The sequence below is a fragment of the Leucoraja erinacea genome, chromosome 18, assembly GCF_028641065.1.
Source record: "Leucoraja erinacea ecotype New England chromosome 18, Leri_hhj_1, whole genome shotgun sequence".
In the NCBI taxonomy this organism is placed as follows: Eukaryota; Metazoa; Chordata; class Chondrichthyes; order Rajiformes; family Rajidae; genus Leucoraja; species Leucoraja erinaceus.
In genome coordinates, this window is record NC_073394.1 from 14225485 (window position 1) to 14242734 (window position 17250).

Below are 17250 nucleotides of genomic sequence, written 5' to 3' on the forward strand. Positions count from 1 at the left end.
ATCCTTGTTCTCTGCCCCCTCACGGTGGTCGACCCTCACTGGGTTCCTGCTAATGTTGGCTGCTTTGCTGAGGCAGTATGAAGTGTAGATGGAGTCGATGGCGAGGTGGGTTTGCATGATGGCCTGGGCTGCATCCACGACTCTCTCCTGTTTCTTGTAGTTTACATGCCATACCAAACAGTGATGCACACCCCCATCCACATTAACGGGACGGAGGTGGAACGTGTTTCTAGCTTCAGGTTCCTGGGAGTCAACATCTCCGATGACCTCTCTTGGACCCACAATACCTCTACTCTGATCAAGAAGGCTCCTCAGCGTCTCTTCTTCCTGAGGAGACTGAAGAAGGTCCATCTGTCTCCTCAGATCCTGGTGAACTTCTACCGCTGCACCATCGAGAGCATCCTTACCAAGTGCATCACAGTATGGTATGGCAACTGCTCTGTCTCCGACCGGAAGGCATTGCAGAGGGTGGTGAAAATTGCCCAACGCATCACCGGTTCCACGCTCCCCTCCATTGAGTCTGTCCAAAGCAAGCGCTGTCTGCGGAGGGCGCTCAGCATCGCCAAGGACTGCTCTCACCCCAACCATGGACTGTTGTCTCTGTACTGTACACTGACAATGACAATTAAAATTGAATCTGAATCTGAATCTGCAACCTGATAATCCCATGGAATATCAAAGGGAGTTGATGGCTGCTGCATCTTATTTCCCTGAGTATTACTTGTCAATTATCAGCCTAAGCCGAGATGTTATAAAGTTTAGTTTAGTTTAGTTTTAATTTAGAGAGCACAGAAACAGGCCCTTTGTCCCACCGAGTCGATGCCGATCAGCGATCCCCGCATATTAATACTATCCTGCACACAAGGGCCAATTTTACATTTTATACCAAGCCAATTAACCTAAAAACCTGTAAGTCTTTGGAATGTGAGAGAAAACTGAAATACTCAGTGAAATCCCACGCAGGTCACAGGGAGAAAGTACAAACCCCATACAGACAAGCACCCTTAGTCAGGATTGAACCTAGGTCCCTGGCGCTGTAAGGCAGTAACTCTACCACTGGCACCAATGTGCCACCTTCTAAGGTCTTGCTGTACAATGACCCACACTATACCATAATCTGAGAACGTTGAAATGAAGCTTGGTAAAGTGCAGACATCAAGATTCACAAAGTCCAATTCTTACTTATGCTTGAGGAAAAGTCACTGATGACATTGCTGATGATAGCTGGGTCCAGTATATTGACCTGACCAACTTCTGTAGTGTATTATTGGAGCGTACAAGTCATTTGCCAGAACTGTTGAACAATGTTCAATGATTAGTAACAAGATAATAGAATTCTCCTTGGATTCTGACAATTTTCTTATGGTTCTTCTTTCCTCAAGTCCTTACTTCCTTGTTGGTGGACAAGCAAGGACTTGAAGAAAGTGCCTCCTTCTAAAAGTACATTTCCTGTTAATTTCCTTGTGTGAGTCAACCATAGGGCTGTGTAGACCATCACGGTTCAGCCTTGTCTGTCTAACATTTATACTTGTAGTTACATTTTAACTGTGAGAGATATCATTGTAAATCAACTTTGGCATTTTAACGACCATCTTCCATCTGGCATCTAAAGGCTTTATTTACTCATTCTGCATGTAAAATTACTTTATGGCCGTGGAAGAAATAAACATCTCTTATGTCTTACTCTGGCTTCTGATTAATTGAGCTGCTTCTTGTTAAAGGTATAAAACTCTGATTTCATGTTTCCACATTTGCGTGGCCAACCCATCATTTCTTTACCTTCCATTTCAACAGTGCTTCGTCCTAGGTTCCAGGCACTACAGCTGAATATGTGCTTTATGCCACGGCTTGCAAAGCCATGAATTACCAGTTTATGAAGTCCTTTCCTGACCTTTTCAAATCACCAGCTACTTCTGATTAAACTCAATTTATTCTCCTTCTGCACATGCTGCCTTACTTGTTCTACTCCACTGCCTTATTGTTCTACTCCACTGCCTTACTTGTTGGCCTTTCCCGGTATTCTATTTCACAACTGGCAGTAATTAATATCTTGTAATTCCATGTTTTTTATTTCCTTTTTTGTTTGCTCCCATCTGCTCTGCCCTCTATTTATTTGCAACTCCTCCAGGTCCAGAACATGCTCACAGTGCATTTATCTTGATCAGGAAAGGGGTTTGACTGAAAGTAATTGTCCTCGATGGACTATAAACCTCAGTATAAGAACTCTCTGAAGAAATTAGATGGCCTTCTTAAGGATATGCTAGGCTTTTATTTTCCCTTTCCTTTGCAATATCTGAAGTTACATAACTATAGAACTACATAGAGCGGCATTGTGGTGCAGAGTGGAGTTGTTGCCTAACAGCGCTTACAGCAAAAAGACCCGAGTTTGATCCCCACTACAGGAGCCTGTCTGTATGGAGATTGATCATTCTCCCTGTGAGCTGCGTGGGTTTTCTCTGAGAACTTCGGTCTCCTCCCACACTCCAAAATCGTACAGGTTTATTGATTAGCTTGATATAAATGTAAAAAATAATTATCCCTAGTGTGTGTAGTATAGTGTTAATGTGCGAGGATCACTAGTCAGTGTGGACTCTATTTCTCCAATCCTCTTAGAAGGATGAGAGGGAATCTCGTTGAAACACATAAGATTGTTAAGGGTTTAGACACGCTAGAGGCAGGAAACATGTTCCCGGTGTTGGGGGAGTCCAGAACCAGGGGCCACCGTTTAAGAATAAGGAGTAAGCCATTTAGAACAGAGACGAGGAAACACTTTTTCTCACAGAGAGTGGTGACTTTGTGGAATTATCTGCCTCAGAGGATGGATGGAGGCAGGTTCTCTGGATGCTTTCAAGAGAGCTAGATAGGGCTCTTAAAAACTGCGGAGTCAGGGGATATCGGGAGAAGGCAGGAATGGGGTACTGATTGGGGATGATCAGCCATGATCACATTGAATGGTGGTGCTGGCTCGAAGTGCTGAATGGCCTACTCCTGCACCTATTGTCTATTGTAGCATTTATCACTTTTACCCGTCTCAGCTTCATTTGTGTTACAACAGTTAACACTTGCTCTAGCCATGAAGCATCTCTCATTTACAAGTGAAGCATCTCTCATTTAGGAGGTGCTAACGAGCTTGAAGTTGCGTAGGTGAGCTGCAGTTGGTGCCAACTTTTTGATATTTGTCCCCTGCTGATGTATCTAGTCAACTGAAGGTGCAGTTATAATGAGAGAGCAGCATAAAAATGCTGTGCTTCCTGCAGAGCAATCAACCAGCACAGGTCCATGTTGATGCCTTCATCTGTTTTAAGGAGTGATTGAATTTAGCCCCTGGTGCATAAATCAGCATTCCTTACCTAGTAAGGCTTGGCAATCACCTGTGAAAAATAAAAGTAAGTAAAACAAGTGGGCGGCCATGGTGGCACAGCGGTAGAGTTGCTACCATACAGCGCTTGCAGCGCAGGAAACCCGGGTTCAATCCCGATTACGGGTGCTGTCTGAACGGAGCTTGTACGTTCTCCCCATGACCTACGTGGGTTCCTCCGACACTCCAAAGACATACAGGTTTGTAGGTTAATTGGCTCAGGGTAAGTGTAAATTGTCCCTAGTGTGTGTAAAGTAGTGTCAGTGTGTGGGGATTGCTGGTCGGCACGGACTGGGTGGGCCGAAGGGCCGGTTTCCGTGCTCTATCTCTAAACTAAAAATACTAAAACTAAAATAAGATCAATGAAAATACATTGGATAAGTAGAATCAGTTGTAGAATCAAATAAGTAGAAAACAAGCACAAATCAATGGTACACAAAGTTGCTGGAGAAACTCAGCGGGTGCAGCAGCATCTATGGAGCGAAGGAAATAGGCAACGTTTCGGGCCGAAACCCTTCTTCAGACCCCAAGCACAAATCAATGTTGCTTTGTCAGCTTAGACAAATTGATTTTACTTTTGTATTCAATGTAAGCATTGCAAATGCTCTGTTAATTCAGGCTGAGGCACATGGACACTGGCATAAATGGAAGCTTGAATTGGAAGTGGAAATTTGAGCTACTTTTTCGAACATTTCAAAAGAGAAAAGATGAGTGAGCGCTGTTTGCAAATATCCTTGTGCTTCTGATAAGAAATATCTAAAAGATGGCATGGTCATATACTGATTGGAGAACTATATGTTTATTTTAGTTTAGTTTAGAGATGCATTGTAGTAACAGGCCATTCGGCCCACCGAGTCCGTGCAAACCAGCGACTAGTAAAATCTGCCTACTAGCAAAATCCTACACATACAAGGGACAATTTACAATTTTTAACAAACCAATTAGCCTATGAACCTGTATTTCTTTGGAGTGTGGAAGGAAACCGGAGCACCTGGGGAAACCCCACGCAAGTCAAGAAGAGAACGTGCAAACTCCATACTGACAGCACCCATAGTCAGGATCAAACCTGGGTCTCTGGTGCTGTAAGGCAGCAAATCATGTTCCCTATATTTCCCCCACCCCAGTTCCCTTCCCTCCCTCTGGTTTTACATTTCACTACACACCTTCCTTTCTGCTCAGATTGTACCATCTGTGGCCCTTCCGCTTCTTCACTTATCACCTCCACCCTACCCTGTCTCATAAGTCTGAAAAAGGACCTGGACTCAAAACATCACCTTCTCTCCAGAGATGCTGCCTGTTGCGCTGAGTTACTCCAGCTTTTTGTGTCTATCTTCGGTTTAAACCAGCATCTGCAGTTCCTTCCTACACCTATCGCAGAAGAAATTATTAAGCCTCACTGGCTTTCTGAATTTATTGCAGTTTTTACATTTAGTTCATTATTTACTGTATGTACTAAGAATATGGTTTATTTCAAGAATGGTATATGTCTTTAGCTGAGATTATCAGCAATTTAAGTAAATCTTTCAGGAAAAGTGTAGGCTCGGTAACCTCTGAATAGACAACTAACTTCATACATTTTGGTTAATTATCTTCCTGAATATTATAAATAATTTGTAACTTTATTGAAGGTAACCAATCAATGTATCTTACTAAAATACAAGAAATGATGTAACTGAAAAGCTTGTGCTAAAACCACTGAAAAGGAAAATTCCAATAGTCGCATATGAGCGAAGAAAAGAGATCTGCTCACAGCTTGGTTTGGGAACAGCTCCATCCAAGAAATTGCAGCAAATTGTGGACGCAGCCCAGACCATCACACAAACCAATCTCCCTTCTAATGATTCAATTTATACCTCACGCTGCCTTGGCAAGGCCAGCAACATAATCTAGGACGAGTTGCATCTTGGCCACATCCCCTTCTCCCCTTTCCCATCACACAAAAGGTATAGAAGTGTAAAAACGCATACCTCCAGATTCAGGGACAGTTTCTTCGCAGCTATTTTCAGGCAACTGAATCATCCTACCACAATCAGAGAGCAGTGCTAAACTACTATCTATCTCTTTGGTGACCCGCAGACTATCCTTGATCGGGCTTTGCTGGCTTTGCCTGGCACTAAATGTATTCCCTTATCACGTATCTATATAATGTAAATGGATTGATTGTAATCATGTATTGTCTTTCAGCGCAACAAAGGCTTTTCATTGTACCTCGGCGCACGTGACAATAAACTAAACTGAGATTCAATTCAATCTTGGAGATTAATTATTTCTTTTCAATGCATTACTCATTATTCTTTTCCTGTGAGGCACTTCAGTTTACCCACATTACAAGCTTTCGCCATTTTATGATGATACCTTCAGATTTATTTTTGTTACGTTGCCAAATTTACCATTTGAATGGTGTACATCAGTTATAGGTTGATAGTGGCATATATCATGGAATTAGCCCCTTCATCCATTTGACCAGTGGGCATCTATCTGTACTAACCCTATCTCCCTGCATCCAGTCCTTCCCCTTCTATGCCTAAGTGAATTAACTGATCCTTTGCTGGACCCTTCAATGCTGTCAGTAACCCTGCTTCAACTACTCCTGCAGGCAGGGCATTCCCTACCTGGGTGAAAATGGTCCTTCACCTATCCACTCTGAATCTCTTCCCACTTACCTCAAATCTGTCCTGTAGTTTTGTCTACCTCTGATATGGGGAAACATTTCCTGCAGTCAATGCAGTAAATGATTAAAATAAAAGTAGAAAATGCTGGGAGCACTCTTTAGTCTAGGCAGCCACAATTATAAATAAATAGAGTTAACTCCTTAAGTCAAAAATCTCTCTTGAGAACTGTTTTTCTCTCTCTCTCTCCAATCTGCTGCCTGGCCTACTGAATATTTCCAACATTTTCCAGCATTGGTCTTAATTTCAGATTTCCACAATTTCTCTTTATTTCTATTTACAGTAAGTGATTGGCCAATCTGCTGTTGATGTCGAAAGTTAAATTGGTAAAAGTAACTTATGGGCCTGTCCCACTTCGGCTATTTTTTTAGGCGACTGCCGACTACTATCATAGTCGTAGCAGGTCGGCAAAAAAACGGCGACTGGACCCCCCTGTGACATAAAATATGAAATTGTTAATAATAAATCTATAAAAAATCATCACTTTAACCAAAAAAAAACGGTCAGCACCGACGACAACCTACATTAACCTGGCGACAACCTACATTAACCTGGCGCCAACCTACATTAACTTGGCGACAACCTATGACAGCACCTACGTTAGGAGAAGTCAAGCTACGCACATTGGCGTCAAACCCACTGTCGCCGACTGTTGCCGAAAAACATATTGAATATCCAGCGGCGACCAGAAAGAAGCTACGACTCTTTGGGCGACTGAAGAGACTACTCACGACCATACAGGCAACACCCCGGCACATTGTCTTTCCCTCAAGATTCCAGCATTTGCAATTCCTTCAATGCTGCAATGGTTGTTTATCGTCATATGCACAGTACATATGTACGGTGAAATTCTTTTTTTGCATCCAGTTTAGTAAAATATTGCCATACCTGAGCACAATTCCCGATTAAACAAAGTGTATAGAAACAGTCCACTGACACTGCAGCAAGAGGCGCCATTTTCAAAGTCCAGTCCGTGTGTTCGGTCTTGTGGAGTGGCGCTCAATCTAGGCGAGGCCCAGGTTGCTGTTGGGCCTCCAGCCATCTCCAGCTGTTTCTTGTGTCTATTGTCGATGGTCGATTAACCGGAAAATGCTTTGCAGGTTTTTGTTCTTTGATGTTTTATAAATTCTTGAACAGATAAACAAGGTGTCAGCTTAAAATAGCATCCAGAACACAGGATTGCAGCACACTCAGTGCATAGCAGGCTTGTCAGTGAAAATTACCTGCTCGAGTTCTAATACGCAGAATGAATCTATAATTTTTACTTTCAGTGGGAAAGAGCTATCAAGTCAGCCAAGCTGACATGTAAAATTAAGAAGACAGTTTGAAAGTGATCAAATAAAACACATTATGCAAAACCGCAAAGGATAACTCACATTTATGGTTCCTCTCTATAGCCTTTAAATTGAAGTTTGATATTGAGACAATGATCTGCTTACTTGTACCAAATGGCAGAAGTCAACTAATAAAGAATGAATTCTCAGATCTTCATAGTTTATCAATGAAGTCCCTGGAAGTTAATTGGGAAAGCAGACATTATTCAGAACTACTGCCACTTGTGAAATGAGGAGTAGTATGCTATTGTACATGATTTTACTTAGACACTGGCTCTAGCCTTTGAGGATAAATGGGGATCCTGTGGATAGGGTGAACTGTTTTAAATATCTGGGAGTCCACATCTCCGAGGATATGACATGGGCATCACACGCCTCAGCACTCGTGAGTAAGGCAAGGCAGCGCCTTTACCACCTCAGGCAATTGAGGAAATTCAGAGTGTCTCCGAGGATCCTCCAGTGCTTCTACGCAACGGCGGTGGAAAGCATCTTGTCCGGGAACATTATCATCTGGTTTGGGAATTGCTCTGCCAAGGACAAGAAGGCTCTGCAGAGAGTCGTGCGTTCGGCCAAACGCACTATGGGAACTTCACTTGCCCCCCTGCAGGAATTATACATCAGGAGGTGCAACTGCAGAGCCAACAATATCACGAGAGACCCCTTCCACCCCTGTAACGGACTGTTCCAGCTGCTACGGTCAGGCAAACGCCGCCGTTGCCATGCGGTGAGAACAGAGAGGTTGAGAAGGAGTTTCTTCCCAGAGGCCATTCGTACTGTAAACGCCTATCTCATCAGGGACTAACTCTACTGAATGTTTTTCCTTCCATTATTTATTATGTAAAGGTATATGTGTGTTATGATTGTGTTTATAGTTTGTTTGGTTGTTTGTCTTTTTGCACAAAAGTCCGCGAGCATTGCCACTTTCATTTCACTGCACATCTCGTATGTGTATGTGACAAATAAACATGACTTGACTTGACTTGACTAGCCTTTATTTTAGATCTTATCTTTAGAACCAAGAATCAAACTAAAGTTTTCTTTTTAATTAGTTTCTTCATTGGAACGTGTAGATGTTACCTAGCTATATTTAAATAGGAATATTAAAATGGGAAAATGCAAACTAATTATAAAACATAGAAACACAGAAAATAGGTCCTGGAGCCAGCACTGCCATTCAATATGATCATGGCTGATCATCCAAAATCAGTGCCCTGTTCCTGCTGTTTCTCCATATCCCTTGATTTGGTGAACCCTAAGAACTATATCTATCTCTCTTTTGAATATATCCAATGGATTGGCCTCCACTGCCTTCTGTGGCAGACACACTATACTGAAGCACACTAAATCGTATTTGAGAATCGGTTGCACCATCATATTACCCATATGATTCAATTAGCATAGTTGTTTTCTGTGCTTAACTGACAGTGTGTTGTGTTGCTCTAGTGTGCTGTGATATCAAATCACTTCCTCTGTTCCACAGAATGCTTCAGCCTCCAATGAGTAAGAGTATGGTTCAGGGCCTTCAATTAAACATGAGGAATATCATGAAGAATACCAAAACCACTGTTTCCTACCACATCAACCCCAAACACAAACCCAGTCTGAGCCACATGCTCAGCGTGAATGAATTGTGTAATTTCAATTTGCTATTCTATCACAAGCCCAGCATCCAGATCCATATTTCGCTCCTTCAGAAAAATCTGCCAACTTCCACGCCTCACCTCAGCTTTATTGATTCATTGTCTATGTCTTCATTGCTTCTTGGGTCAAATTCAATGGTTCCTGATTATGGACATCCCGATAATTTCGCTTTCTTCTGAGATCAGACCTTAATTTTCAACCTAAACTTTAATTGAATGCTACATTAGGCAATATGATGGATTAATTAACAAGAATATAGTCTGCAAAACATCACATGTTGTGTTACATGTACTTGATTACATCATCTATTTGTTTAATGATAATAAGCTTCTTCCCTACAACCATCATCTACATCCTCCCCCTTGGTCAGATACTCCACCGCTCCGCCACTGGATAAGCCACACACATCCCGACAATGTGTGGCTTATCCAGCACCACGTTGCTATCCATGTGCAATCCTGGGCTTAGATCATCCCACTCATTCATTATCATTAGTGCTCCGATCTATCCCATAATGGCATTCCTCTTTTGCATTCGTAAACGAGAACTGAAAATTCATTTCCTCCAAAAAATGTGTGGTATTTAGCATTGAAGGGGAAATCTCATCTTCTTTTGTGAAGAGTCGAGAGTGTTTTATTGTCCGAAGAAGGGTCTCGACACGAAATGTCACCCATTCCATCTCTCCAGAGATTCTGCCTGACCCGCTGAGTTACTCCAGCATTTTGTGTCTACCTTTGATTTAAACCAGTATCTGCAGTTCTTTCCTACACGTGTTTTATTGTCATATGTCCTGACAAAACAATGACAGACTTACTTGTGGCAGCACAACAGAATAGTGTGAATCGACTGATCCTCTGCAGGAATTTTCAATGCTGTCAGCCACCCTGCTTCAACTACTCTTGCAGGCAGGGCATTCCAGCTATTCATCCCCACCTGGGTGAAAAGGGTTCTACTCGTATCCCCTCTAAATATCTCCCCACTTAGCCCAAATGCCTATGCCTCTTGTTTTGTCTACCTCTTAAACAGAATACTGTGTGTATGTGTACACACACACACACGTATATAAAACAAACACTAATAATGAAAAAAGATAAAACTAATGTCCCCATGTCTATGGAGTTCAGGGATTATTTGGAGGTTGTGGTATTTAATAATAATAATAATAATAATAACATTTATTTATGGGCGCCTTTCAAGAGTCTCAAGGACACCTTACAAAAATTTAGCAGGTAGAGGAAAAACATGTAAGGGGAATGAAATAATAGTAGAGACATGACTAGTACACAAAGTAAATACAGAATTCAATACAAAACACAATATGAGGCAATTAATGCACAGATGAAAAGGGACGGCACGTGGGGCTAAGGATAGGCAGAGGTGAAGGGATGGGTCCTGAGGCGGGACTGGAAGATGGTGAGGGACACGGAATTGCGGATCAGTTGGGGGCGGGAGTTCCAGAGCTTGGGAGCTGCCCTGGAGAAGGCTCTGTCCCCAAAGCTGCAGAGGTTGGACTTGTGGATGGAGGAGAGGAGACCAGCTGATGTGGATCTGAGGGACCGTGAGGGTTGGTAGGGGGAGAGGAGGTCAGTGAGATATGGGGGGGCCAGATGGCGGAGGGCTTTGTAGGTGAGGATCAGGATTTTGTAGGTGATCCGGTGGCAGATGGGAAGCCAGTGAAGTTGTTTGAGGACTGGAGTGATGTGACGCCAGGATTTAGTGTGGGTGATGAGTCGGGCGGCTGCGTTCTGGACCAGTTGGAGTCAGTTGATGTAGGTGGAGCTGATGCCAAGGAGAAGTGAGTTGCAAAGGTCCAGTCGGGAGGAGATGAAGGCATGGATGAGTCTTTCAGCAGCGGGAGGTGTGAGAGGCGGTCTGAGTTTGGCGATGTTGCGGAGATGAAAGAAGGAGGTTTTAATGACATGGCGGATGTGAGGCTCAAGGGAGAGGGTGGAATCAAAGATCACGCTAAGGTTGCGGGCCTGGGGAGATGGGGAGAAAGTGGTGCCGTCGATGGTGAGAGTGGGGTTATTGATTTTGTTGAGTGTGGCTTTGAAGCCTATGAGGAGGAATTCTGTCTTATCGCTGTTGAGTTTGAGGAAGTTATGTTGCATCCAGGTTTTTATAGCTGACAAACAGGAGTTGATATGGGAGAGGGGGAGGGGGGAGGGGGGGGGGATTGTGGGGGGATTTGGTGCCAAGGTAGATCTGGGTGTCATCAGCGTAACAGTGGAAGTCCAGATTGAAGTGGCGGAGTATCTGACCAAGGGGGAGGATGTAGATGATGGTTGTAGGGAAGAAGCTTATTATCATTAAACAAATAGATGATGTAATCAAGTACATGTAACACAACATGTGATGTTTTGCAGACTACATTCTTGATAATTAATCCATCATATTGCCTAATGTAGCATTCAATTAAAGTTTAGGTTGAAAATTAAGGTCTGATCTCAGAAGAAAGAGAGATAATGTCTTAAAGACCATTGCAGCCAAAGGTTTAGAGAATATGGGTGGCACAGTGGTGCAGAGGTAGAGTTGCTACCTTACAGCACCAGAGACCTGGGTTCCATCCCGACTATGGGTGCTGTCTGCATGGAGTATTTACGTTATCCCGTGACCATGTGGGTTTTCCCCGGGTGCTTCAATATCCTCCCAACCTCCAAAGACTTACAGGTTTGTAGGTTAATTGGCTTTGGTAAAGATTATAACTTGTCCCTGGTATGTTGGATGGTGCTAGTGCACGGGGATTGCTGGCCGGTGTGGACTCGGTGGGCTGAAGGGCCTGCTTCCATGCTGTATGTCTAAACTAAACTAAAATAACTTGATCATTTACTAAGTACTGATGTGCACAATAGAGTAAAAATATGAATTCTAGATTAAAACAAAAACAATGCCACACAATAATCTCAGTCATCCTAGAATCATGCAAAGTGAATGTAGGAGACCATAACAAACTTGTTACACAGAACATGTAGATTCAGAAAGTAGTGGATACTTTTCAGGATCAAACTGTTGTGAACTGAGGATCTCAGTCTCAGGAGCCACTTGGGATGTAAGAGCAGTTAACCAATTGCCACTATCAACATCTTCCAGGTCAATATTGTAGGAGAGAGAGAGACATACAGGCAGAGAAAGACAGGTGCAGCCAGAGAGAGATACATGCAGCCAGTGAAAGCTGTATGAAAAATGCCTAATTCAGCAAGTAACTATCTTGTGGTGACTATGAAGAAATAAAATGCAAAGCAAGTCATGATTATGCTGAGCAGTGAAAGTTCTCCTCTCTCACCTACAACTCTCTTGCCACTCTCTCCATTGCAGTTCTGCAAAAATGCATGAATAATTGAAACTATTTTTCGAAAAATATATTCTACCCTTGTCTTCTCACGGAATTTAATGAGGAAGTCTAGAATTATGACAGTTCTCTACCACTAATGGAATGGAATTAAGACACAAATCTTGCACAAGGTTGGACTTGCTGCAAGGACTGTGAGAAGTCCAACATGATCATGCAATCGGGAAATTGTAAATGGAGACTGGTTGGCAGTTTGGGAGCTTTCATGGTTTTTCTAAAAGTCCTGAACTTCCTGATACTCACAGCATAAATGCCAATAATTCTGCACTGTCATGCCAATAAGGTCAAGCTCACTGAAGGTAAGAAGACACAATTAGTTGTTCAAAAATGGTGCATCGCCAAAGAGAAACACTAAAATTAAGACTAGTTAAAAGATGTAAACAATTCCCTGTCTGCGATTTGATAAATTTATGGGGAAAAAAAGCATTTTGCTTACTATATATACAGTAGTTCCTTTATTACTCATGATCGCGAGCTTAATGCTGGATTTGAGGTCTTCTCTTTGCATATTTAGCTGAAGGCAAAAATGAATTGATCATAAATATCAGCCTAGTTCGAAGCAAATAGGTTTTCCAGAATTCCTGGAATCTGAAGAATCTAGGACATTGATGTACAGTTGTGAGGTGGGATCAGACAGAGTATCTTTCTCTCAGTATGTTTATGCCAACCACTTTAAGTTGCTTTCAGTGAAAGATTTATCAATTACTTCAATTCCCTCCCTCCTTTGGAGACCTGGGAAACCATCAAAAGATAATTTAGAACAATGGAGAAGTGCTGCTTAAGCTGTCTCTGCTAAATTCTATAAGTCCATAGGCAAGGTTGGAGAACCAATGTCAATCTCCTCAGCCAACATCTCCAGCATCGAGACTCTGACCTTGTACAACATCCCCAGCATCTACCTCTGATGTGCGGATTCATCACTTACATGCCTCAGAGCAGACTCCAGAAACAAACGCTCTGTTCTGATCTCCGTCACAGGAAGAGACTTTTTACACACCAAAGAAAAAGCTTCAAGGATGATCTTAAGCTCTCCTCGGGGAAAAAAAAAGCTTAACTTCTCCTCAGGTTCATGTGATGCTTGGGCCCAAAACCACTCACAGTGGAGGAGCAGCATCTGAGAGTGCAGTGAGCACTTTACGTTTCTGCATTGTGAGCAAGCAGAGGCCAGAACAAAATTAGAGGGTGTGCACACCAGCCCAAACAACCCTCCCACCCAACCAATGGAAACTTTCCTTTTTAATCTCTCAAGTAAATATATTCAACATGCAAAAAGTAGACCTTGAATTTGGTTTGCCATTCAAAATGATTATCCCTAATACATGCCCTATACTGCAATTTACATTACAGAGTCATTTTCATCTCATTGCATTGCAATAAAAAAGCTGCCTTATGTGCATCAACACGTTAGTAGATTTTATTTTCTAAAAATATTGCCATTGATGCCATTTTACACTGTAATATTAAAATAGCTCAACGAGCCCTGGACCTCTATCTCTGCACAACTTTTGGTTATGTTATTATTTTTTTAAGATTTGGATCTTTAAACTATGCAAGATTATTACAAAATCATTATTGTTAATTCCGCGAGGAAGTGCTCAATATTTCAGCTATTTTCTCGAATTGAATTAGAAATGACGTGAGCAATTTGTGGAAAGATGTTTTGTGTTCATTTACTTGTTGTTATTTGTTGGTACCTTCCATGTAGCATGTTCACCTGAATAAATCAGAAGAATCAGTCTTCCGTGAATAAGCAGAATTATGTCCAAATTACAAGGCTAAATATATTCTGCTCTGCAAAAATAATTGTGCTTTAAATATGTGGAAGGAAAAGAAAAAAAACTATTTCTATTTATGTTTGTGAAAGTTTTTAATGATATATAACTATTTCAGGCAAATATTATTTTTGCCTTGAAAACATTGCCTCAGCCACAACTCCCATTGCATGTCAAAGGGCGGCAGGAGAAAACATTTCTCACCCCAGTCCAATGTAATTAAAATATTAGAATGCATCCAAAATATAAACCTCAGAAAAAGATAATGCTGTATATGTAAAATAATTGCATTTCCAAAAGGCCTTTTAGAAGGCACTGTATGTCTGAGATCAGAATAAATGGAGTGTGGGGACAAATAAGCAAAAGATGGAAGGCCAGTTAAAAACAGAAAATGCGAATAGAAATAATCAGGTAATCAGAAAAATTTGGAGGAGATATTCCACAGCAATTGGTCCTTGGTGATTTGCTGAAGATATGTAGTTAATGCAAAGAACAACGATAATAGATACAATGAAGTGTTCTGGTCTCCATATCATAAATCATGCTAGGGAAAAGGGCAAATAAATCATTAAAACAGCACCAAAACTGAGATGCATGGAATTTGTCAGGAAGCACTGGCATTGTATTTCTGAACATTCTAACTTCTGAATTTCTCGATAACATGCACTAACATGGAATTACTAACCCTCTGCCACCTATTTTCTATCTGCAGTCCTCTTCAGTCCAACAATGGAACGCAAGGTAATGCCAAATCCCCAACACCTCTGCTGGAATACAATTGAAGGGCATGTGCCAGGTAAGACCGAGAATGGGAACAATGTCTCCATTCACTTGGAAAGAACCGACAGCCTGGGTAAGGTGTTAAATGATTCACATATTGTACAATTAATCATGTTTAGTTAATACATTCAGTTGTTTTTCAATATTTTGTCATTGTTTTAAGTATTATATCTGTTTCCTAATTTGCAATCAATTTTGCAACTTTTGTTTGAGTTTCAATGATTTTTAATTGTTTGTACGATGCATTCTGAAAAACTCTTAACCTTTCATGGGTTTGACAGCTGAATAAGCTGGTACATTGGCTATCCAAGTTTTCTTCAGTGTTTCGAGGACATGGTTTTGTTTGAGCTTCCTCAACTAACAAGATCTGTATGTGCAGATTCGCAGCTCTGGATATTGGCTACCAGGGATCTGCAATGGGTAAGTTTGGATCAATCATCCTGCTCAGCAATGAGCAGCTTACCACATGCTGGTCCAATACCACTAAAGGATTGAACAGGCCAGCTCATTCACGGGGTGGCATGGTGGAGCAGCATTAAAGTTGCAGCCTGGCTCCGTACATGGCAGCTGTGCTATCAGCCTGTCACCTCTTTTTCTTCTTTTGCTGTTTTGGTCCCTGTCTACTGGATCTTTTACTTGTATGGTTTTAGTGTACCTTTAAGTTTTCTTCAGTGTTTTCATGGTTTTGTTTAGCTTCCTTATGTATGTGGGATGGATATTGGGGGGGGGGGGGGGGTAAATTTGGATCAATCATCCTGCTCAGCAATGAGCAGCTTACCACATGCTGGTCCAATACCACTAAAGGATTGAACAGGCCAGCTCATTCACGGGGTGGCATGGTGGGGCAGCATTAAAGTTGCAGCCTGGCTCCGTACATGGCAGCTGTGCTATCAGCCTGTCACCTTTTTTATCAATTTCCACGATGGAGATGCAACTTTTTCATCGTATCTCCATCTGCACTGCGGCTTGAATATCGTGGAGCTGGCAGTCCCTTTGTTAGAAATCGAAAGCGAGAGCTCCAACCGCAGGAGCTTCGACTGCCCTGATCGCGGGAGCTTCGATCGCTCCGATGTGGGAGCTTCGATCACCCTGACTGCGGAAGTTTTGATTTCCCCGACCGCGGGAGAAAAGGAAGAAAGATGGTATAAGTTATTTGCCTTCCATTGATAATTCTGGCCAAATTGGAGCTGCCAGGACACTAAAATTGAGTAAAGGCTTCTGTGCTGCCAACCATTTGGTCAATTTAAATGTGCCTTCTGCAGAAATGGGACAAGCTGCAGAATGGTGCCAGCTTGTCCGTGGCCCAGATAAGTGTTGCAGGGAAAGAATGGGACATCTGCAGCTTCTTACAATTAGGTGTAAATTGCATGAAACGGATTGGGTGAATGCAAACCAGACATACACATTGTATATAAAGTTGCAAAGCTTTACTTTGCTAGATGTTGTTTGGGTTAAGTGTTGAGCCTTGTCTGGGTTTCTTGAATATCCAGGCACATGTTGCATAATTCATCTCTGTTAACTTGCATCTAGAAACTTCGTCAGATGCATTGTATTAGTCACTGTATTATTGGGTTAGGGAAATGTCTATCATGCACTGTGTTAATCGATATCTGTTATTGGACTGTAAAGAGACCTTCCCCATGTGGTTTGGCCCCTCAAGGTTGGGGACCTATAAAAGGTTGCTCCCACGAGGTCCTGTGTTAATCTTCTGGAAGAACGCTTGGGACTATGTGATCTTTTGGAGTGTCTCTACTTGCACGAAGCTAGGAGGGCTTGGCCAAGCAGATACAAGGATGGAACCCGTGGTGGTTAGGTATAGTAGAGGGGAACTGTGTTTTTCCAAAATAAAGTTTAGATGCACAAATGCTTCACTCAGTATTTTATTGACTGAAACTAGACTGGGGGGAAGCTTAGAATGAGCAATTTACACCATCACATTGGGGAATGTGAGGTCAAAAAACCAAGATGGACGTGCTGCCTGCACTGGTGAGAACTCGGAGGGAGTGCCGTGAGTGCAATGATCTCGGTGTTTTGCGGGACCATGGCACCATGAGGACATCCCGGAGTCTAGTGCAAGCGTGGACGGCTTTCTGTCTGTTCGGGCGGCCAGGGACTGCAGTGAGAGTGACAGCGGACGGTACAACTCTGGTCACATCAGGGTGAAGGAGCGTGTGTGTGGCCCGGACATTGAACTGATGGCTGTGGGTCTCCGCTTATACTGTGTGCCCTGGGGATTTTCACACATCGTTGTGGTGCGCTGTTTAAGTCCATGTTTAATTTTTATGTGGATATGTATCTTGTTGCTTTTTTGTATGACTGTTGGCAAATCAAATTCCTTGTATGTTTA